This window comes from Mytilus trossulus, chromosome 5 (assembly GCF_036588685.1).
Source record: "Mytilus trossulus isolate FHL-02 chromosome 5, PNRI_Mtr1.1.1.hap1, whole genome shotgun sequence".
In the NCBI taxonomy this organism is placed as follows: domain Eukaryota; kingdom Metazoa; phylum Mollusca; class Bivalvia; order Mytilida; family Mytilidae; genus Mytilus; species Mytilus trossulus.
This window is the reverse complement of record NC_086377.1, coordinates 45,881,571-45,903,705: the sequence shown is the minus strand read 5'-3', so window position 1 is coordinate 45,903,705 and position 22,135 is coordinate 45,881,571. Positions and strand designations below refer to the sequence as shown.

The following is a 22,135-nucleotide window of genomic DNA, read 5'->3' as shown; positions in this document are numbered from 1 at the left end:
TTTCACCCAGACGGCCCGGGTTCGATTCCCGGCATCGGAGCTTTAATTTTTTGTGATTGGAGGAAACAAATGTCAAAAGTCACGAAAACGATATGCAGGATTCACATACTCATCAGAGCGAACAAATTGCAATTGTTCCTCGCAACGTATGTTATCTAGCAGTTTGCATCTGCCGCTGTTTTGTGCCTTAACATGATTAGGTCTTTAAATGACACTGACTGAAATGAGATGGGTAACCATCACACCTGCAAAAGAATGTACTTTAACAAATAATGACTTTATGTTTAAGAGTCATGTTTATGTTTTATGCATTTCTTGTCATTTAGTCAGTTGTTATGACATTATCCCCTCTTAGATACGATCACGTAATTCCTGTGTTTGCCACTCTCTCTACGATTCCCCTCAATTGCTAAAAATGGTAGCACCGGAGCCATTCACTCCTGGCACACTTATAAAAGGCGTTCTCGACAATTTATTTGTATCTTATTCAAGATTGACCTCTACGTAAAAAGAGGAGAGGCGTTGTATTTGAAAGGATGTCATCAAATGAATTTGTTTTTACGTGAATTACCAGCAATGCCCATTATATATCCGTGGATGATACGATTATGTGTCGCGAATTCCACCGTCCTCTTAATCAATTGAAAACCTTGAAAGAGTCAAAAAAGAAATGCATCGGCCGGGAATCGAACCCGGGCCGCCCGCGTGGCAGGCGAGCATTCTACCACTGAACCACCGATGCTTATGACTACCTCATGTTAAACTTGATCATATAAGGACACATGTTACCTGATATGTATGGTATAAATGCATGTTAATATGATACTGAAATTGTCGGTAGAAACACGTACGGCACAAATACATTTGAAAAGAGGAAATCGGCGATAATTTAGATCTCATTTGTTCAGCTGCAGCATATCATTGAATATCAACTGGAGGTTGAAATATAATGACCAGAAAAAACGCTACTGTCGGCTTCGTGTATAATTTGAAACTTAAATATAAGCTTATACCCGCGTAGTTAAAAAAAAAATCGTGATCTTAAAGGGATAACTAACCTCAAGTCTTTCAAAGAAGACCTAATCGCAAAACGAAAAGTTCTGTAATTTGACATGATTTCTGTTGCGGTTTCCATGACAGACAACTAGAACTCGGTAAAGTCGACATATGGTACATGCTAATTTTCATACTCCATGTAATTATAAGCTAAATGCATAACTTCGCCCTTTACCAATTGTACGTTTCTGCATCTAATATTTACCGACTGGTCTAGTTTTGTGAGCTTTGAATACTATCCTGTCATTCTGTCAGCTAAATCACAGTTATCATATGTTGACACAATCATAAATGTATTAGGCTGGGTAAGGACTCTTTTATATATAGCTTAAATTAAGCAAGTTATACTAAGTCCGATGTGGTCTAGTGGTTAGGATTTCTGGTTTTCACCCAGACGGCCCGGGTTCGATTCCCGGCATCGGAGCTTTAATTTTTTGTGATTGGAGGAAACAAATGTCAAAAGTCACGAAAACGATATGCAGGATTCACATACTCATCAGAGCGAACAAATTGCAATTGTTCCTCGCAACGTATGTTATCTAGCAGTTTGCATCTGCCGCTGTTTTGTGCCTTAACATGATTAGGTCTTTAAATGACACTGACTGAAATGAGATGGGTAACCATCACACCTGCAAAAGAATGTACTTTAACAAATAATGACTTTATGTTTAAGAGTCATGTTTATGTTTTATGCATTTCTTGTCATTTAGTCAGTTGTTATGACATTATCCCCTCTTAGATACGATCACGTAATTCCTGTGTTTGCCACTCTCTCTACGATTCCCCTCAATTGCTAAAAATGGTAGCACCGGAGCCATTCACTCCTGGCACACTTATAAAAGGCGTTCTCGACAATTTATTTGTATCTTATTCAAGATTGACCTCTACGTAAAAAGAGGAGAGGCGTTGTATTTGAAAGGATGTCATCAAATGAATTTGTTTTTACGTGAATTACCAGCAATGCCCATTATATATCCGTGGATGATACGATTATGTGTCGCGAATTCCACCGTCCTCTTAATCAATTGAAAACCTTGAAAGAGTCAAAAAAGAAATGCATCGGCCGGGAATCGAACCCGGGCCGCCCGCGTGGCAGGCGAGCATTCTACCACTGAACCACCGATGCTTATGACTACCTCATGTTAAACTTGATCATATAAGGACACATGTTACCTGATATGTATGGTATAAATGCATGTTAATATGATACTGAAATTGTCGGTAGAAACACGTACGGCACAAATACATTTGAAAAGAGGAAATCGGCGATAATTTAGATCTCATTTGTTCAGCTGCAGCATATCATTGAATATCAACTGGAGGTTGAAATATAATGACCAGAAAAAACGCTACTGTCGGCTTCGTGTATAATTTGAAACTTAAATATAAGCTTATACCCGCGTAGTTAAAAAAAAAATCGTGATCTTAAAGGGATAACTAACCTCAAGTCTTTCAAAGAAGACCTAATCGCAAAACGAAAAGTTCTGTAATTTGACATGATTTCTGTTGCGGTTTCCATGACAGACAACTAGAACTCGGTAAAGTCGACATATGGTACATGCTAATTTTCATACTCCATGTAATTATAAGCTAAATGCATAACTTCGCCCTTTACCAATTGTACGTTTCTGCATCTAATATTTACCGACTGGTCTAGTTTTGTGAGCTTTGAATACTATCCTGTCATTCTGTCAGCTAAATCACAGTTATCATATGTTGACACAATCATAAATGTATTAGGCTGGGTAAGGACTCTTTTATATATAGCTTAAATTAAGCAAGTTATACTAAGTCCGATGTGGTCTAGTGGTTAGGATTTCTGGTTTTCACCCAGACGGCCCGGGTTCGATTCCCGGCATCGGAGCTTTAATTTTTTGTGATTGGAGGAAACAAATGTCAAAAGTCACGAAAACGATATGCAGGATTCACATACTCATCAGAGCGAACAAATTGCAATTGTTCCTCGCAACGTATGTTATCTAGCAGTTTGCATCTGCCGCTGTTTTGTGCCTTAACATGATTAGGTCTTTAAATGACACTGACTGAAATGAGATGGGTAACCATCACACCTGCAAAAGAATGTACTTTAACAAATAATGACTTTATGTTTAAGAGTCATGTTTATGTTTTATGCATTTCTTGTCATTTAGTCAGTTGTTATGACATTATCCCCTCTTAGATACGATCACGTAATTCCTGTGTTTGCCACTCTCTCTACGATTCCCCTCAATTGCTAAAAATGGTAGCACCGGAGCCATTCACTCCTGGCACACTTATAAAAGGCGTTCTCGACAATTTATTTGTATCTTATTCAAGATTGACCTCTACGTAAAAAGAGGAGAGGCGTTGTATTTGAAAGGATGTCATCAAATGAATTTGTTTTTACGTGAATTACCAGCAATGCCCATTATATATCCGTGGATGATACGATTATGTGTCGCGAATTCCACCGTCCTCTTAATCAATTGAAAACCTTGAAAGAGTCAAAAAAGAAATGCATCGGCCGGGAATCGAACCCGGGCCGCCCGCGTGGCAGGCGAGCATTCTACCACTGAACCACCGATGCTTATGACTACCTCATGTTAAACTTGATCATATAAGGACACATGTTACCTGATATGTATGGTATAAATGCATGTTAATATGATACTGAAATTGTCGGTAGAAACACGTACGGCACAAATACATTTGAAAAGAGGAAATCGGCGATAATTTAGATCTCATTTGTTCAGCTGCAGCATATCATTGAATATCAACTGGAGGTTGAAATATAATGACCAGAAAAAACGCTACTGTCGGCTTCGTGTATAATTTGAAACTTAAATATAAGCTTATACCCGCGTAGTTAAAAAAAAAATCGTGATCTTAAAGGGATAACTAACCTCAAGTCTTTCAAAGAAGACCTAATCGCAAAACGAAAAGTTCTGTAATTTGACATGATTTCTGTTGCGGTTTCCATGACAGACAACTAGAACTCGGTAAAGTCGACATATGGTACATGCTAATTTTCATACTCCATGTAATTATAAGCTAAATGCATAACTTCGCCCTTTACCAATTGTACGTTTCTGCATCTAATATTTACCGACTGGTCTAGTTTTGTGAGCTTTGAATACTATCCTGTCATTCTGTCAGCTAAATCACAGTTATCATATGTTGACACAATCATAAATGTATTAGGCTGGGTAAGGACTCTTTTATATATAGCTTAAATTAAGCAAGTTATACTAAGTCCGATGTGGTCTAGTGGTTAGGATTTCTGGTTTTCACCCAGACGGCCCGGGTTCGATTCCCGGCATCGGAGCTTTAATTTTTTGTGATTGGAGGAAACAAATGTCAAAAGTCACGAAAACGATATGCAGGATTCACATACTCATCAGAGCGAACAAATTGCAATTGTTCCTCGCAACGTATGTTATCTAGCAGTTTGCATCTGCCGCTGTTTTGTGCCTTAACATGATTAGGTCTTTAAATGACACTGACTGAAATGAGATGGGTAACCATCACACCTGCAAAAGAATGTACTTTAACAAATAATGACTTTATGTTTAAGAGTCATGTTTATGTTTTATGCATTTCTTGTCATTTAGTCAGTTGTTATGACATTATCCCCTCTTAGATACGATCACGTAATTCCTGTGTTTGCCACTCTCTCTACGATTCCCCTCAATTGCTAAAAATGGTAGCACCGGAGCCATTCACTCCTGGCACACTTATAAAAGGCGTTCTCGACAATTTATTTGTATCTTATTCAAGATTGACCTCTACGTAAAAAGAGGAGAGGCGTTGTATTTGAAAGGATGTCATCAAATGAATTTGTTTTTACGTGAATTACCAGCAATGCCCATTATATATCCGTGGATGATACGATTATGTGTCGCGAATTCCACCGTCCTCTTAATCAATTGAAAACCTTGAAAGAGTCAAAAAAGAAATGCATCGGCCGGGAATCGAACCCGGGCCGCCCGCGTGGCAGGCGAGCATTCTACCACTGAACCACCGATGCTTATGACTACCTCATGTTAAACTTGATCATATAAGGACACATGTTACCTGATATGTATGGTATAAATGCATGTTAATATGATACTGAAATTGTCGGTAGAAACACGTACGGCACAAATACATTTGAAAAGAGGAAATCGGCGATAATTTAGATCTCATTTGTTCAGCTGCAGCATATCATTGAATATCAACTGGAGGTTGAAATATAATGACCAGAAAAAACGCTACTGTCGGCTTCGTGTATAATTTGAAACTTAAATATAAGCTTATACCCGCGTAGTTAAAAAAAAAATCGTGATCTTAAAGGGATAACTAACCTCAAGTCTTTCAAAGAAGACCTAATCGCAAAACGAAAAGTTCTGTAATTTGACATGATTTCTGTTGCGGTTTCCATGACAGACAACTAGAACTCGGTAAAGTCGACATATGGTACATGCTAATTTTCATACTCCATGTAATTATAAGCTAAATGCATAACTTCGCCCTTTACCAATTGTACGTTTCTGCATCTAATATTTACCGACTGGTCTAGTTTTGTGAGCTTTGAATACTATCCTGTCATTCTGTCAGCTAAATCACAGTTATCATATGTTGACACAATCATAAATGTATTAGGCTGGGTAAGGACTCTTTTATATATAGCTTAAATTAAGCAAGTTATACTAAGTCCGATGTGGTCTAGTGGTTAGGATTTCTGGTTTTCACCCAGACGGCCCGGGTTCGATTCCCGGCATCGGAGCTTTAATTTTTTGTGATTGGAGGAAACAAATGTCAAAAGTCACGAAAACGATATGCAGGATTCACATACTCATCAGAGCGAACAAATTGCAATTGTTCCTCGCAACGTATGTTATCTAGCAGTTTGCATCTGCCGCTGTTTTGTGCCTTAACATGATTAGGTCTTTAAATGACACTGACTGAAATGAGATGGGTAACCATCACACCTGCAAAAGAATGTACTTTAACAAATAATGACTTTATGTTTAAGAGTCATGTTTATGTTTTATGCATTTCTTGTCATTTAGTCAGTTGTTATGACATTATCCCCTCTTAGATACGATCACGTAATTCCTGTGTTTGCCACTCTCTCTACGATTCCCCTCAATTGCTAAAAATGGTAGCACCGGAGCCATTCACTCCTGGCACACTTATAAAAGGCGTTCTCGACAATTTATTTGTATCTTATTCAAGATTGACCTCTACGTAAAAAGAGGAGAGGCGTTGTATTTGAAAGGATGTCATCAAATGAATTTGTTTTTACGTGAATTACCAGCAATGCCCATTATATATCCGTGGATGATACGATTATGTGTCGCGAATTCCACCGTCCTCTTAATCAATTGAAAACCTTGAAAGAGTCAAAAAAGAAATGCATCGGCCGGGAATCGAACCCGGGCCGCCCGCGTGGCAGGCGAGCATTCTACCACTGAACCACCGATGCTTATGACTACCTCATGTTAAACTTGATCATATAAGGACACATGTTACCTGATATGTATGGTATAAATGCATGTTAATATGATACTGAAATTGTCGGTAGAAACACGTACGGCACAAATACATTTGAAAAGAGGAAATCGGCGATAATTTAGATCTCATTTGTTCAGCTGCAGCATATCATTGAATATCAACTGGAGGTTGAAATATAATGACCAGAAAAAACGCTACTGTCGGCTTCGTGTATAATTTGAAACTTAAATATAAGCTTATACCCGCGTAGTTAAAAAAAAAATCGTGATCTTAAAGGGATAACTAACCTCAAGTCTTTCAAAGAAGACCTAATCGCAAAACGAAAAGTTCTGTAATTTGACATGATTTCTGTTGCGGTTTCCATGACAGACAACTAGAACTCGGTAAAGTCGACATATGGTACATGCTAATTTTCATACTCCATGTAATTATAAGCTAAATGCATAACTTCGCCCTTTACCAATTGTACGTTTCTGCATCTAATATTTACCGACTGGTCTAGTTTTGTGAGCTTTGAATACTATCCTGTCATTCTGTCAGCTAAATCACAGTTATCATATGTTGACACAATCATAAATGTATTAGGCTGGGTAAGGACTCTTTTATATATAGCTTAAATTAAGCAAGTTATACTAAGTCCGATGTGGTCTAGTGGTTAGGATTTCTGGTTTTCACCCAGACGGCCCGGGTTCGATTCCCGGCATCGGAGCTTTAATTTTTTGTGATTGGAGGAAACAAATGTCAAAAGTCACGAAAACGATATGCAGGATTCACATACTCATCAGAGCGAACAAATTGCAATTGTTCCTCGCAACGTATGTTATCTAGCAGTTTGCATCTGCCGCTGTTTTGTGCCTTAACATGATTAGGTCTTTAAATGACACTGACTGAAATGAGATGGGTAACCATCACACCTGCAAAAGAATGTACTTTAACAAATAATGACTTTATGTTTAAGAGTCATGTTTATGTTTTATGCATTTCTTGTCATTTAGTCAGTTGTTATGACATTATCCCCTCTTAGATACGATCACGTAATTCCTGTGTTTGCCACTCTCTCTACGATTCCCCTCAATTGCTAAAAATGGTAGCACCGGAGCCATTCACTCCTGGCACACTTATAAAAGGCGTTCTCGACAATTTATTTGTATCTTATTCAAGATTGACCTCTACGTAAAAAGAGGAGAGGCGTTGTATTTGAAAGGATGTCATCAAATGAATTTGTTTTTACGTGAATTACCAGCAATGCCCATTATATATCCGTGGATGATACGATTATGTGTCGCGAATTCCACCGTCCTCTTAATCAATTGAAAACCTTGAAAGAGTCAAAAAAGAAATGCATCGGCCGGGAATCGAACCCGGGCCGCCCGCGTGGCAGGCGAGCATTCTACCACTGAACCACCGATGCTTATGACTACCTCATGTTAAACTTGATCATATAAGGACACATGTTACCTGATATGTATGGTATAAATGCATGTTAATATGATACTGAAATTGTCGGTAGAAACACGTACGGCACAAATACATTTGAAAAGAGGAAATCGGCGATAATTTAGATCTCATTTGTTCAGCTGCAGCATATCATTGAATATCAACTGGAGGTTGAAATATAATGACCAGAAAAAACGCTACTGTCGGCTTCGTGTATAATTTGAAACTTAAATATAAGCTTATACCCGCGTAGTTAAAAAAAAAATCGTGATCTTAAAGGGATAACTAACCTCAAGTCTTTCAAAGAAGACCTAATCGCAAAACGAAAAGTTCTGTAATTTGACATGATTTCTGTTGCGGTTTCCATGACAGACAACTAGAACTCGGTAAAGTCGACATATGGTACATGCTAATTTTCATACTCCATGTAATTATAAGCTAAATGCATAACTTCGCCCTTTACCAATTGTACGTTTCTGCATCTAATATTTACCGACTGGTCTAGTTTTGTGAGCTTTGAATACTATCCTGTCATTCTGTCAGCTAAATCACAGTTATCATATGTTGACACAATCATAAATGTATTAGGCTGGGTAAGGACTCTTTTATATATAGCTTAAATTAAGCAAGTTATACTAAGTCCGATGTGGTCTAGTGGTTAGGATTTCTGGTTTTCACCCAGACGGCCCGGGTTCGATTCCCGGCATCGGAGCTTTAATTTTTTGTGATTGGAGGAAACAAATGTCAAAAGTCACGAAAACGATATGCAGGATTCACATACTCATCAGAGCGAACAAATTGCAATTGTTCCTCGCAACGTATGTTATCTAGCAGTTTGCATCTGCCGCTGTTTTGTGCCTTAACATGATTAGGTCTTTAAATGACACTGACTGAAATGAGATGGGTAACCATCACACCTGCAAAAGAATGTACTTTAACAAATAATGACTTTATGTTTAAGAGTCATGTTTATGTTTTATGCATTTCTTGTCATTTAGTCAGTTGTTATGACATTATCCCCTCTTAGATACGATCACGTAATTCCTGTGTTTGCCACTCTCTCTACGATTCCCCTCAATTGCTAAAAATGGTAGCACCGGAGCCATTCACTCCTGGCACACTTATAAAAGGCGTTCTCGACAATTTATTTGTATCTTATTCAAGATTGACCTCTACGTAAAAAGAGGAGAGGCGTTGTATTTGAAAGGATGTCATCAAATGAATTTGTTTTTACGTGAATTACCAGCAATGCCCATTATATATCCGTGGATGATACGATTATGTGTCGCGAATTCCACCGTCCTCTTAATCAATTGAAAACCTTGAAAGAGTCAAAAAAGAAATGCATCGGCCGGGAATCGAACCCGGGCCGCCCGCGTGGCAGGCGAGCATTCTACCACTGAACCACCGATGCTTATGACTACCTCATGTTAAACTTGATCATATAAGGACACATGTTACCTGATATGTATGGTATAAATGCATGTTAATATGATACTGAAATTGTCGGTAGAAACACGTACGGCACAAATACATTTGAAAAGAGGAAATCGGCGATAATTTAGATCTCATTTGTTCAGCTGCAGCATATCATTGAATATCAACTGGAGGTTGAAATATAATGACCAGAAAAAACGCTACTGTCGGCTTCGTGTATAATTTGAAACTTAAATATAAGCTTATACCCGCGTAGTTAAAAAAAAAATCGTGATCTTAAAGGGATAACTAACCTCAAGTCTTTCAAAGAAGACCTAATCGCAAAACGAAAAGTTCTGTAATTTGACATGATTTCTGTTGCGGTTTCCATGACAGACAACTAGAACTCGGTAAAGTCGACATATGGTACATGCTAATTTTCATACTCCATGTAATTATAAGCTAAATGCATAACTTCGCCCTTTACCAATTGTACGTTTCTGCATCTAATATTTACCGACTGGTCTAGTTTTGTGAGCTTTGAATACTATCCTGTCATTCTGTCAGCTAAATCACAGTTATCATATGTTGACACAATCATAAATGTATTAGGCTGGGTAAGGACTCTTTTATATATAGCTTAAATTAAGCAAGTTATACTAAGTCCGATGTGGTCTAGTGGTTAGGATTTCTGGTTTTCACCCAGACGGCCCGGGTTCGATTCCCGGCATCGGAGCTTTAATTTTTTGTGATTGGAGGAAACAAATGTCAAAAGTCACGAAAACGATATGCAGGATTCACATACTCATCAGAGCGAACAAATTGCAATTGTTCCTCGCAACGTATGTTATCTAGCAGTTTGCATCTGCCGCTGTTTTGTGCCTTAACATGATTAGGTCTTTAAATGACACTGACTGAAATGAGATGGGTAACCATCACACCTGCAAAAGAATGTACTTTAACAAATAATGACTTTATGTTTAAGAGTCATGTTTATGTTTTATGCATTTCTTGTCATTTAGTCAGTTGTTATGACATTATCCCCTCTTAGATACGATCACGTAATTCCTGTGTTTGCCACTCTCTCTACGATTCCCCTCAATTGCTAAAAATGGTAGCACCGGAGCCATTCACTCCTGGCACACTTATAAAAGGCGTTCTCGACAATTTATTTGTATCTTATTCAAGATTGACCTCTACGTAAAAAGAGGAGAGGCGTTGTATTTGAAAGGATGTCATCAAATGAATTTGTTTTTACGTGAATTACCAGCAATGCCCATTATATATCCGTGGATGATACGATTATGTGTCGCGAATTCCACCGTCCTCTTAATCAATTGAAAACCTTGAAAGAGTCAAAAAAGAAATGCATCGGCCGGGAATCGAACCCGGGCCGCCCGCGTGGCAGGCGAGCATTCTACCACTGAACCACCGATGCTTATGACTACCTCATGTTAAACTTTATCATATAAGGACACATGTTACCTGATATGTATGGTATAAATGCATGTTAATATGATACTGAAATTGTCGGTAGAAACACGTACGGCACAAATACATTTGAAAAGAGGAAATCGGCGATAATTTAGATCTCATTTGTTCAGCTGCAGCATATCATTGAATATCAACTGGAGGTTGAAATATAATGACCAGAAAAAACGCTACTGTCGGCTTCGTGTATAATTTGAAACTTAAATATAAGCTTATACCCGCGTAGTTAAAAAAAAAATCGTGATCTTAAAGGGATAACTAACCTCAAGTCTTTCAAAGAAGACCTAATCGCAAAACGAAAAGTTCTGTAATTTGACATGATTTCTGTTGCGGTTTCCATGACAGACAACTAGAACTCGGTAAAGTCGACATATGGTACATGCTAATTTTCATACTCCATGTAATTATAAGCTAAATGCATAACTTCGCCCTTTACCAATTGTACGTTTCTGCATCTAATATTTACCGACTGGTCTAGTTTTGTGAGCTTTGAATACTATCCTGTCATTCTGTCAGCTAAATCACAGTTATCATATGTTGACACAATCATAAATGTATTAGGCTGGGTAAGGACTCTTTTATATATAGCTTAAATTAAGCAAGTTATACTAAGTCCGATGTGGTCTAGTGGTTAGGATTTCTGGTTTTCACCCAGACGGCCCGGGTTCGATTCCCGGCATCGGAGCTTTAATTTTTTGTGATTGGAGGAAACAAATGTCAAAAGTCACGAAAACGATATGCAGGATTCACATACTCATCAGAGCGAACAAATTGCAATTGTTCCTCGCAACGTATGTTATCTAGCAGTTTGCATCTGCCGCTGTTTTGTGCCTTAACATGATTAGGTCTTTAAATGACACTGACTGAAATGAGATGGGTAACCATCACACCTGCAAAAGAATGTACTTTAACAAATAATGACTTTATGTTTAAGAGTCATGTTTATGTTTTATGCATTTCTTGTCATTTAGTCAGTTGTTATGACATTATCCCCTCTTAGATACGATCACGTAATTCCTGTGTTTGCCACTCTCTCTACGATTCCCCTCAATTGCTAAAAATGGTAGCACCGGAGCCATTCACTCCTGGCACACTTATAAAAGGCGTTCTCGACAATTTATTTGTATCTTATTCAAGATTGACCTCTACGTAAAAAGAGGAGAGGCGTTGTATTTGAAAGGATGTCATCAAATGAATTTGTTTTTACGTGAATTACCAGCAATGCCCATTATATATCCGTGGATGATACGATTATGTGTCGCGAATTCCACCGTCCTCTTAATCAATTGAAAACCTTGAAAGAGTCAAAAAAGAAATGCATCGGCCGGGAATCGAACCCGGGCCGCCCGCGTGGCAGGCGAGCATTCTACCACTGAACCACCGATGCTTATGACTACCTCATGTTAAACTTGATCATATAAGGACACATGTTACCTGATATGTATGGTATAAATGCATGTTAATATGATACTGAAATTGTCGGTAGAAACACGTACGGCACAAATACATTTGAAAAGAGGAAATCGGCGATAATTTAGATCTCATTTGTTCAGCTGCAGCATATCATTGAATATCAACTGGAGGTTGAAATATAATGACCAGAAAAAACGCTACTGTCGGCTTCGTGTATAATTTGAAACTTAAATATAAGCTTATACCCGCGTAGTTAAAAAAAAAAATCGTGATCTTAAAGGGATAACTAACCTCAAGTCTTTCAAAGAAGACCTAATCGCAAAACGAAAAGTTCTGTAATTTGACATGATTTCTGTTGCGGTTTCCATGACAGACAACTAGAACTCGGTAAAGTCGACATATGGTACATGCTAATTTTCATACTCCATGTAATTATAAGCTAAATGCATAACTTCGCCCTTTACCAATTGTACGTTTCTGCATCTAATATTTACCGACTGGTCTAGTTTTGTGAGCTTTGAATACTATCCTGTCATTCTGTCAGCTAAATCACAGTTATCATATGTTGACACAATCATAAATGTATTAGGCTGGGTAAGGACTCTTTTATATATAGCTTAAATTAAGCAAGTTATACTAAGTCCGATGTGGTCTAGTGGTTAGGATTTCTGGTTTTCACCCAGACGGCCCGGGTTCGATTCCCGGCATCGGAGCTTTAATTTTTTGTGATTGGAGGAAACAAATGTCAAAAGTCACGAAAACGATATGCAGGATTCACATACTCATCAGAGCGAACAAATTGCAATTGTTCCTCGCAACGTATGTTATCTAGCAGTTTGCATCTGCCGCTGTTTTGTGCCTTAACATGATTAGGTCTTTAAATGACACTGACTGAAATGAGATGGGTAACCATCACACCTGCAAAAGAATGTACTTTAACAAATAATGACTTTATGTTTAAGAGTCATGTTTATGTTTTATGCATTTCTTGTCATTTAGTCAGTTGTTATGACATTATCCCCTCTTAGATACGATCACGTAATTCCTGTGTTTGCCACTCTCTCTACGATTCCCCTCAATTGCTAAAAATGGTAGCACCGGAGCCATTCACTCCTGGCACACTTATAAAAGGCGTTCTCGACAATTTATTTGTATCTTATTCAAGATTGACCTCTACGTAAAAAGAGGAGAGGCGTTGTATTTGAAAGGATGTCATCAAATGAATTTGTTTTTACGTGAATTACCAGCAATGCCCATTATATATCCGTGGATGATACGATTATGTGTCGCGAATTCCACCGTCCTCTTAATCAATTGAAAACCTTGAAAGAGTCAAAAAAGAAATGCATCGGCCGGGAATCGAACCCGGGCCGCCCGCGTGGCAGGCGAGCATTCTACCACTGAACCACCGATGCTTATGACTACCTCATGTTAAACTTGATCATATAAGGACACATGTTACCTGATATGTATGGTATAAATGCATGTTAATATGATACTGAAATTGTCGGTAGAAACACGTACGGCACAAATACATTTGAAAAGAGGAAATCGGCGATAATTTAGATCTCATTTGTTCAGCTGCAGCATATCATTGAATATCAACTGGAGGTTGAAATATAATGACCAGAAAAAACGCTACTGTCGGCTTCGTGTATAATTTGAAACTTAAATATAAGCTTATACCCGCGTAGTTAAAAAAAAAATCGTGATCTTAAAGGGATAACTAACCTCAAGTCTTTCAAAGAAGACCTAATCGCAAAACGAAAAGTTCTGTAATTTGACATGATTTCTGTTGCGGTTTCCATGACAGACAACTAGAACTCGGTAAAGTCGACATATGGTACATGCTAATTTTCATACTCCATGTAATTATAAGCTAAATGCATAACTTCGCCCTTTACCAATTGTACGTTTCTGCATCTAATATTTACCGACTGGTCTAGTTTTGTGAGCTTTGAATACTATCCTGTCATTCTGTCAGCTAAATCACAGTTATCATATGTTGACACAATCATAAATGTATTAGGCTGGGTAAGGACTCTTTTATATATAGCTTAAATTAAGCAAGTTATACTAAGTCCGATGTGGTCTAGTGGTTAGGATTTCTGGTTTTCACCCAGACGGCCCGGGTTCGATTCCCGGCATCGGAGCTTTAATTTTTTGTGATTGGAGGAAACAAATGTCAAAAGTCACGAAAACGATATGCAGGATTCACATACTCATCAGAGCGAACAAATTGCAATTGTTCCTCGCAACGTATGTTATCTAGCAGTTTGCATCTGCCGCTGTTTTGTGCCTTAACATGATTAGGTCTTTAAATGACACTGACTGAAATGAGATGGGTAACCATCACACCTGCAAAAGAATGTACTTTAACAAATAATGACTTTATGTTTAAGAGTCATGTTTATGTTTTATGCATTTCTTGTCATTTAGTCAGTTGTTATGACATTATCCCCTCTTAGATACGATCACGTAATTCCTGTGTTTGCCACTCTCTCTACGATTCCCCTCAATTGCTAAAAATGGTAGCACCGGAGCCATTCACTCCTGGCACACTTATAAAAGGCGTTCTCGACAATTTATTTGTATCTTATTCAAGATTGACCTCTACGTAAAAAGAGGAGAGGCGTTGTATTTGAAAGGATGTCATCAAATGAATTTGTTTTTACGTGAATTACCAGCAATGCCCATTATATATCCGTGGATGATACGATTATGTGTCGCGAATTCCACCGTCCTCTTAATCAATTGAAAACCTTGAAAGAGTCAAAAAAGAAATGCATCGGCCGGGAATCGAACCCGGGCCGCCCGCGTGGCAGGCGAGCATTCTACCACTGAACCACCGATGCTTATGACTACCTCATGTTAAACTTGATCATATAAGGACACATGTTACCTGATATGTATGGTATAAATGCATGTTAATATGATACTGAAATTGTCGGTAGAAACACGTACGGCACAAATACATTTGAAAAGAGGAAATCGGCGATAATTTAGATCTCATTTGTTCAGCTGCAGCATATCATTGAATATCAACTGGAGGTTGAAATATAATGACCAGAAAAAACGCTACTGTCGGCTTCGTGTATAATTTGAAACTTAAATATAAGCTTATACCCGCGTAGTTAAAAAAAAAAATCGTGATCTTAAAGGGATAACTAACCTCAAGTCTTTCAAAGAAGACCTAATCGCAAAACGAAAAGTTCTGTAATTTGACATGATTTCTGTTGCGGTTTCCATGACAGACAACTAGAACTCGGTAAAGTCGACATATGGTACATGCTAATTTTCATACTCCATGTAATTATAAGCTAAATGCATAACTTCGCCCTTTACCAATTGTACGTTTCTGCATCTAATATTTACCGACTGGTCTAGTTTTGTGAGCTTTGAATACTATCCTGTCATTCTGTCAGCTAAATCACAGTTATCATATGTTGACACAATCATAAATGTATTAGGCTGGGTAAGGACTCTTTTATATATAGCTTAAATTAAGCAAGTTATACTAAGTCCGATGTGGTCTAGTGGTTAGGATTTCTGGTTTTCACCCAGACGGCCCGGGTTCGATTCCCGGCATCGGAGCTTTAATTTTTTGTGATTGGAGGAAACAAATGTCAAAAGTCACGAAAACGATATGCAGGATTCACATACTCATCAGAGCGAACAAATTGCAATTGTTCCTCGCAACGTATGTTATCTAGCAGTTTGCATCTGCCGCTGTTTTGTGCCTTAACATGATTAGGTCTTTAAATGACACTGACTGAAATGAGATGGGTAACCATCACACCTGCAAAAGAATGTACTTTAACAAATAATGACTTTATGTTTAAGAGTCATGTTTATGTTTTATGCATTTCTTGTCATTTAGTCAGTTGTTATGACATTATCCCCTCTTAGATACGATCACGTAATTCCTGTGTTTGCCACTCTCTCTACGATTCCCCTCAATTGCTAAAAATGGTAGCACCGGAGCCATTCACTCCTGGCACACTTATAAAAGGCGTTCTCGACAATTTATTTGTATCTTATTCAAGATTGACCTCTACGTAAAAAGAGGAGAGGCGTTGTATTTGAAAGGATGTCATCAAATGAATTTGTTTTTACGTGAATTACCAGCAATGCCCATTATATATCCGTGGATGATACGATTATGTGTCGCGAATTCCACCGTCCTCTTAATCAATTGAAAACCTTGAAAGAGTCAAAAAAGAAATGCATCGGCCGGGAATCGAACCCGGGCCGCCCGCGTGGCAGGCGAGCATTCTACCACTGAACCACCGATGCTTATGACTACCTCATGTTAAACTTGATCATATAAGGACACATGTTACCTGATATGTATGGTATAAATGCATGTTAATATGATACTGAAATTGTCGGTAGAAACACGTACGGCACAAATACATTTGAAAAGAGGAAATCGGCGATAATTTAGATCTCATTTGTTCAGCTGCAGCATATCATTGAATATCAACTGGAGGTTGAAATATAATGACCAGAAAAAACGCTACTGTCGGCTTCGTGTATAATTTGAAACTTAAATATAAGCTTATACCCGCGTAGTTAAAAAAAAAAATCGTGATCTTAAAGGGATAACTAACCTCAAGTCTTTCAAAGAAGACCTAATCGCAAAACGAAAAGTTCTGTAATTTGACATGATTTCTGTTGCGGTTTCCATGACAGACAACTAGAACTCGGTAAAGTCGACATATGGTACATGCTAATTTTCATACTCCATGTAATTATAAGCTAAATGCATAACTTCGCCCTTTACCAATTGTACGTTTCTGCATCTAATATTTACCGACTGGTCTAGTTTTGTGAGCTTTGAATACTATCCTGTCATTCTGTCAGCTAAATCACAGTTATCATATGTTGACACAATCATAAATGTATTAGGCTGGGTAAGGACTCTTTTATATATAGCTTAAATTAAGCAAGTTATACTAAGTCCGATGTGGTCTAGTGGTTAGGATTTCTGGTTTTCACCCAGACGGCCCGGGTTCGATTCCCGGCATCGGAGCTTTAATTTTTTGTGATTGGAGGAAACAAATGTCAAAAGTCACGAAAACGATATGCAGGATTCACATACTCATCAGAGCGAACAAATTGCAATTGTTCCTCGCAACGTATGTTATCTAGCAGTTTGCATCTGCCGCTGTTTTGTGCCTTAACATGATTAGGTCTTTAAATGACACTGACTGAAATGAGATGGGTAACCATCACACCTGCAAAAGAATGTACTTTAACAAATAATGACTTTATGTTTAAGAGTCATGTTTATGTTTTATGCATTTCTTGTCATTTAGTCAGTTGTTATGACATTATCCCCTCTTAGATACGATCACGTAATTCCTGTGTTTGCCACTCTCTCTACGATTCCCCTCAATTGCTAAAAATGGTAGCACCGGAGCCATTCACTCCTGGCACACTTATAAAAGGCGTTCTCGACAATTTATTTGTATCTTATTCAAGATTGACCTCTACGTAAAAAGAGGAGAGGCGTTGTATTTGAAAGGATGTCATCAAATGAATTTGTTTTTACGTGAATTACCAGCAATGCCCATTATATATCCGTGGATGATACGATTATGTGTCGCGAATTCCACCGTCCTCTTAATCAATTGAAAACCTTGAAAGAGTCAAAAAAGAAATGCATCGGCCGGGAATCGAACCCGGGCCGCCCGCGTGGCAGGCGAGCATTCTACCACTGAACCACCGATGCTTATGACTACCTCATGTTAAACTTGATCATATAAGGACACATGTTACCTGATATGTATGGTATAAATGCATGTTAATATGATACTGAAATTGTCGGTAGAAACACGTACGGCACAAATACATTTGAAAAGAGGAAATCGGCGATAATTTAGATCTCATTTGTTCAGCTGCAGCATATCATTGAATATCAACTGGAGGTTGAAATATAATGACCAGAAAAAACGCTACTGTCGGCTTCGTGTATAATTTGAAACTTAAATATAAGCTTATACCCGCGTAGTTAAAAAAAAAAATCGTGATCTTAAAGGGATAACTAACCTCAAGTCTTTCAAAGAAGACCTAATCGCAAAACGAAAAGTTCTGTAATTTGACATGATTTCTGTTGCGGTTTCCATGACAGACAACTAGAACTCGGTAAAGTCGACATATGGTACATGCTAATTTTCATACTCCATGTAATTATAAGCTAAATGCATAACTTCGCCCTTTACCAATTGTACGTTTCTGCATCTAATATTTACCGACTGGTCTAGTTTTGTGAGCTTTGAATACTATCCTGTCATTCTGTCAGCTAAATCACAGTTATCATATGTTGACACAATCATAAATGTATTAGGCTGGGTAAGGACTCTTTTATATATAGCTTAAATTAAGCAAGTTATACTAAGTCCGATGTGGTCTAGTGGTTAGGATTTCTGGTTTTCACCCAGACGGCCCGGGTTCGATTCCCGGCATCGGAGCTTTAATTTTTTGTGATTGGAGGAAACAAATGTCAAAAGTCACGAAAACGATATGCAGGATTCACATACTCATCAGAGCGAACAAATTGCAATTGTTCCTCGCAACGTATGTTATCTAGCAGTTTGCATCTGCCGCTGTTTTGTGCCTTAACATGATTAGGTCTTTAAATGACACTGACTGAAATGAGATGGGTAACCATCACACCTGCAAAAGAATGTACTTTAACAAATAATGACTTTATGTTTAAGAGTCATGTTTATGTTTTATGCATTTCTTGTCATTTAGTCAGTTGTTATGACATTATCCCCTCTTAGATACGATCACGTAATTCCTGTGTTTGCCACTCTCTCTACGATTCCCCTCAATTGCTAAAAATGGTAGCACCGGAGCCATTCACTCCTGGCACACTTATAAAAGGCGTTCTCGACAATTTATTTGTATCTTATTCAAGATTGACCTCTACGTAAAAAGAGGAGAGGCGTTGTATTTGAAAGGATGTCATCAAATGAATTTGTTTTTACGTGAATTACCAGCAATGCCCATTATATATCCGTGGATGATACGATTATGTGTCGCGAATTCCACCGTCCTCTTAATCAATTGAAAACCTTGAAAGAGTCAAAAAAGAAATGCATCGGCCGGGAATCGAACCCGGGCCGCCCGCGTGGCAGGCGAGCATTCTACCACTGAACCACCGATGCTTATGACTACCTCATGTTAAACTTGATCATATAAGGACACATGTTACCTGATATGTATGGTATAAATGCATGTTAATATGATACTGAAATTGTCGGTAGAAACACGTACGGCACAAATACATTTGAAAAGAGGAAATCGGCGATAATTTAGATCTCATTTGTTCAGCTGCAGCATATCATTGAATATCAACTGGAGGTTGAAATATAATGACCAGAAAAAACGCTACTGTCGGCTTCGTGTATAATTTGAAACTTAAATATAAGCTTATACCCGCGTAGTTAAAAAAAAAAATCGTGATCTTAAAGGGATAACTAACCTCAAGTCTTTCAAAGAAGACCTAATCGCAAAACGAAAAGTTCTGTAATTTGACATGATTTCTGTTGCGGTTTCCATGACAGACAACTAGAACTCGGTAAAGTCGACATATGGTACATGCTAATTTTCATACTCCATGTAATTATAAGCTAAATGCATAACTTCGCCCTTTACCAATTGTACGTTTCTGCATCTAATATTTACCGACTGGTCTAGTTTTGTGAGCTTTGAATACTATCCTGTCATTCTGTCAGCTAAATCACAGTTATCATATGTTGACACAATCATAAATGTATTAGGCTGGGTAAGGACTCTTTTATATATAGCTTAAATTAAGCAAGTTATACTAAGTCCGATGTGGTCTAGTGGTTAGGATTTCTGGTTTTCACCCAGACGGCCCGGGTTCGATTCCCGGCATCGGAGCTTTAATTTTTTGTGATTGGAGGAAACAAATGTCAAAAGTCACGAAAACGATATGCAGGATTCACATACTCATCAGAGCGAACAAATTGCAATTGTTCCTCGCAACGTATGTTATCTAGCAGTTTGCATCTGCCGCTGTTTTGTGCCTTAACATGATTAGGTCTTTAAATGACACTGACTGAAATGAGATGGGTAACCATCACACCTGCAAAAGAATGTACTTTAACAAATAATGACTTTATGTTTAAGAGTCATGTTTATGTTTTATGCATTTCTTGTCATTTAGTCAGTTGTTATGACATTATCCCCTCTTAGATACGATCACGTAATTCCTGTGTTTGCCACTCTCTCTACGATTCCCCTCAATTGCTAAAAATGGTAGCACCGGAGCCATTCACTCCTGGCACACTTATAAAAGGCGTTCTCGACAATTTATTTGTATCTTATTCAAGATTGACCTCTACGTAAAAAGAGGAGAGGCGTTGTATTTGAAAGGATGTCATCAAATGAATTTGTTTTTACGTGAATTACCAGCAATGCCCATTATATATCCGTGGATGATACGATTATGTGTCGCGAATTCCACCGTCCTCTTAATCAATTGAAAACCTTGAAAGAGTCAAAAAAGAAATGCATCGGCCGGGAATCGAACCCGGGCCGCCCGCGTGGCAGGCGAGCATTCTACCACTGAACCACCGATGCTTATGACTACCTCATGTTAAACTTGATCATATAAGGACACATGTTACCTGATATGTATGGTATAAATGCATGTTAATATGATACTGAAATTGTCGGTAGAAACACGTACGGCACAAATACATTTGAAAAGAGGAAATCGGCGATAATTTAGATCTCATTTGTTCAGCTGCAGCATATCATTGAATATCAACTGGAGGTTGAAATATAATGACCAGAAAAAACGCTACTGTCGGCTTCGTGTATAATTTGAAACTTAAATATAAGCTTATACCCGCGTAGTTAAAAAAAAAAATCGTGATCTTAAAGGGATAACTAACCTCAAGTCTTTCAAAGAAGACCTAATCGCAAAACGAAAAGTTCTGTAATTTGACATGATTTCTGTTGCGGTTTCCATGACAGACAACTAGAACTCGGTAAAGTCGACATATGGTACATGCTAATTTTCATACTCCATGTAATTATAAGCTAAATGCATAACTTCGCCCTTTACCAATTGTACGTTTCTGCATCTAATATTTACCGACTGGTCTAGTTTTGTGAGCTTTGAATACTATCCTGTCATTCTGTCAGCTAAATCACAGTTATCATATGTTGACACAATCATAAATGTATTAGGCTGGGTAAGGACTCTTTTATATATAGCTTAAATTAAGCAAGTTATACTAAGTCCGATGTGGTCTAGTGGTTAGGATTTCTGGTTTTCACCCAGACGGCCCGGGTTCGATTCCCGGCATCGGAGCTTTAATTTTTTGTGATTGGAGGAAACAAATGTCAAAAGTCACGAAAACGATATGCAGGATTCACATACTCATCAGAGCGAACAAATTGCAATTGTTCCTCGCAACGTATGTTATCTAGCAGTTTGCATCTGCCGCTGTTTTGTGCCTTAACATGATTAGGTCTTTAAATGACACTGACTGAAATGAGATGGGTAACCATCACACCTGCAAAAGAATGTACTTTAACAAATAATGACTTTATGTTTAAGAGTCATGTTTATGTTTTATGCATTTCTTGTCATTTAGTCAGTTGTTATGACATTATCCCCTCTTAGATACGATCACGTAATTCCTGTGTTTGCCACTCTCTCTACGATTCCCCTCAATTGCTAAAAATGGTAGCACCGGAGCCATTCACTCCTGGCACACTTATAAAAGGCGTTCTCGACAATTTATTTGTATCTTATTCAAGATTGACCTCTACGTAAAAAGAGGAGAGGCGTTGTATT

At 38.1% G+C, this 22,135-nt stretch overlaps 30 non-coding genes across 30 annotated transcripts; 15 read left to right on the top strand and 15 right to left on the bottom strand.

Annotated features, from left to right (window-relative positions):
- Positions 1-671: 671 nt before the first annotated feature.
- Trnag-gcc (transfer RNA glycine (anticodon GCC)) lies at positions 672-742 on the bottom strand. The gene has a single exon. It is a non-coding gene; the product is annotated as a tRNA-Gly (tRNA).
- A 666-nt stretch (positions 743-1,408) lies between these two features.
- Trnae-uuc (transfer RNA glutamic acid (anticodon UUC)) lies at positions 1,409-1,480 on the top strand. The gene has a single exon. It is a non-coding gene; the product is annotated as a tRNA-Glu (tRNA).
- A 631-nt stretch (positions 1,481-2,111) lies between these two features.
- On the bottom strand, positions 2,112-2,182 carry Trnag-gcc (transfer RNA glycine (anticodon GCC)). Its single transcript has one exon. It is a non-coding gene; the product is annotated as a tRNA-Gly (tRNA).
- A 666-nt stretch (positions 2,183-2,848) lies between these two features.
- Trnae-uuc (transfer RNA glutamic acid (anticodon UUC)) lies at positions 2,849-2,920 on the top strand. Its single transcript has one exon. It is a non-coding gene; the product is annotated as a tRNA-Glu (tRNA).
- Positions 2,921-3,551: 631 nt separating this feature from the next.
- On the bottom strand, positions 3,552-3,622 carry Trnag-gcc (transfer RNA glycine (anticodon GCC)). The gene has a single exon. It is a non-coding gene; the product is annotated as a tRNA-Gly (tRNA).
- Positions 3,623-4,288: 666 nt separating this feature from the next.
- On the top strand, positions 4,289-4,360 carry Trnae-uuc (transfer RNA glutamic acid (anticodon UUC)). Its single transcript has one exon. It is a non-coding gene; the product is annotated as a tRNA-Glu (tRNA).
- Positions 4,361-4,991: 631 nt separating this feature from the next.
- On the bottom strand, positions 4,992-5,062 carry Trnag-gcc (transfer RNA glycine (anticodon GCC)). The gene has a single exon. It is a non-coding gene; the product is annotated as a tRNA-Gly (tRNA).
- Positions 5,063-5,728: 666 nt separating this feature from the next.
- On the top strand, positions 5,729-5,800 carry Trnae-uuc (transfer RNA glutamic acid (anticodon UUC)). Its single transcript has one exon. It is a non-coding gene; the product is annotated as a tRNA-Glu (tRNA).
- A 631-nt stretch (positions 5,801-6,431) lies between these two features.
- On the bottom strand, positions 6,432-6,502 carry Trnag-gcc (transfer RNA glycine (anticodon GCC)). The gene has a single exon. It is a non-coding gene; the product is annotated as a tRNA-Gly (tRNA).
- A 666-nt stretch (positions 6,503-7,168) lies between these two features.
- On the top strand, positions 7,169-7,240 carry Trnae-uuc (transfer RNA glutamic acid (anticodon UUC)). The gene has a single exon. It is a non-coding gene; the product is annotated as a tRNA-Glu (tRNA).
- Positions 7,241-7,871: 631 nt separating this feature from the next.
- Trnag-gcc (transfer RNA glycine (anticodon GCC)) lies at positions 7,872-7,942 on the bottom strand. The gene has a single exon. It is a non-coding gene; the product is annotated as a tRNA-Gly (tRNA).
- A 666-nt stretch (positions 7,943-8,608) lies between these two features.
- Positions 8,609-8,680, top strand: Trnae-uuc (transfer RNA glutamic acid (anticodon UUC)). Its single transcript has one exon. It is a non-coding gene; the product is annotated as a tRNA-Glu (tRNA).
- Positions 8,681-9,311: 631 nt separating this feature from the next.
- Positions 9,312-9,382, bottom strand: Trnag-gcc (transfer RNA glycine (anticodon GCC)). The gene has a single exon. It is a non-coding gene; the product is annotated as a tRNA-Gly (tRNA).
- A 666-nt stretch (positions 9,383-10,048) lies between these two features.
- Positions 10,049-10,120, top strand: Trnae-uuc (transfer RNA glutamic acid (anticodon UUC)). The gene has a single exon. It is a non-coding gene; the product is annotated as a tRNA-Glu (tRNA).
- A 631-nt stretch (positions 10,121-10,751) lies between these two features.
- Trnag-gcc (transfer RNA glycine (anticodon GCC)) lies at positions 10,752-10,822 on the bottom strand. The gene has a single exon. It is a non-coding gene; the product is annotated as a tRNA-Gly (tRNA).
- Positions 10,823-11,488: 666 nt separating this feature from the next.
- On the top strand, positions 11,489-11,560 carry Trnae-uuc (transfer RNA glutamic acid (anticodon UUC)). Its single transcript has one exon. It is a non-coding gene; the product is annotated as a tRNA-Glu (tRNA).
- Positions 11,561-12,191: 631 nt separating this feature from the next.
- Positions 12,192-12,262, bottom strand: Trnag-gcc (transfer RNA glycine (anticodon GCC)). Its single transcript has one exon. It is a non-coding gene; the product is annotated as a tRNA-Gly (tRNA).
- A 667-nt stretch (positions 12,263-12,929) lies between these two features.
- Trnae-uuc (transfer RNA glutamic acid (anticodon UUC)) lies at positions 12,930-13,001 on the top strand. Its single transcript has one exon. It is a non-coding gene; the product is annotated as a tRNA-Glu (tRNA).
- A 631-nt stretch (positions 13,002-13,632) lies between these two features.
- Positions 13,633-13,703, bottom strand: Trnag-gcc (transfer RNA glycine (anticodon GCC)). Its single transcript has one exon. It is a non-coding gene; the product is annotated as a tRNA-Gly (tRNA).
- Positions 13,704-14,369: 666 nt separating this feature from the next.
- Positions 14,370-14,441, top strand: Trnae-uuc (transfer RNA glutamic acid (anticodon UUC)). The gene has a single exon. It is a non-coding gene; the product is annotated as a tRNA-Glu (tRNA).
- Positions 14,442-15,072: 631 nt separating this feature from the next.
- On the bottom strand, positions 15,073-15,143 carry Trnag-gcc (transfer RNA glycine (anticodon GCC)). Its single transcript has one exon. It is a non-coding gene; the product is annotated as a tRNA-Gly (tRNA).
- Positions 15,144-15,810: 667 nt separating this feature from the next.
- On the top strand, positions 15,811-15,882 carry Trnae-uuc (transfer RNA glutamic acid (anticodon UUC)). Its single transcript has one exon. It is a non-coding gene; the product is annotated as a tRNA-Glu (tRNA).
- Positions 15,883-16,513: 631 nt separating this feature from the next.
- Trnag-gcc (transfer RNA glycine (anticodon GCC)) lies at positions 16,514-16,584 on the bottom strand. Its single transcript has one exon. It is a non-coding gene; the product is annotated as a tRNA-Gly (tRNA).
- A 667-nt stretch (positions 16,585-17,251) lies between these two features.
- On the top strand, positions 17,252-17,323 carry Trnae-uuc (transfer RNA glutamic acid (anticodon UUC)). The gene has a single exon. It is a non-coding gene; the product is annotated as a tRNA-Glu (tRNA).
- A 631-nt stretch (positions 17,324-17,954) lies between these two features.
- Trnag-gcc (transfer RNA glycine (anticodon GCC)) lies at positions 17,955-18,025 on the bottom strand. The gene has a single exon. It is a non-coding gene; the product is annotated as a tRNA-Gly (tRNA).
- A 667-nt stretch (positions 18,026-18,692) lies between these two features.
- Positions 18,693-18,764, top strand: Trnae-uuc (transfer RNA glutamic acid (anticodon UUC)). The gene has a single exon. It is a non-coding gene; the product is annotated as a tRNA-Glu (tRNA).
- A 631-nt stretch (positions 18,765-19,395) lies between these two features.
- Positions 19,396-19,466, bottom strand: Trnag-gcc (transfer RNA glycine (anticodon GCC)). Its single transcript has one exon. It is a non-coding gene; the product is annotated as a tRNA-Gly (tRNA).
- Positions 19,467-20,133: 667 nt separating this feature from the next.
- Trnae-uuc (transfer RNA glutamic acid (anticodon UUC)) lies at positions 20,134-20,205 on the top strand. The gene has a single exon. It is a non-coding gene; the product is annotated as a tRNA-Glu (tRNA).
- A 631-nt stretch (positions 20,206-20,836) lies between these two features.
- On the bottom strand, positions 20,837-20,907 carry Trnag-gcc (transfer RNA glycine (anticodon GCC)). The gene has a single exon. It is a non-coding gene; the product is annotated as a tRNA-Gly (tRNA).
- Positions 20,908-21,574: 667 nt separating this feature from the next.
- Trnae-uuc (transfer RNA glutamic acid (anticodon UUC)) lies at positions 21,575-21,646 on the top strand. The gene has a single exon. It is a non-coding gene; the product is annotated as a tRNA-Glu (tRNA).
- The last annotated feature ends 489 nt before the right edge of the window (positions 21,647-22,135 follow it).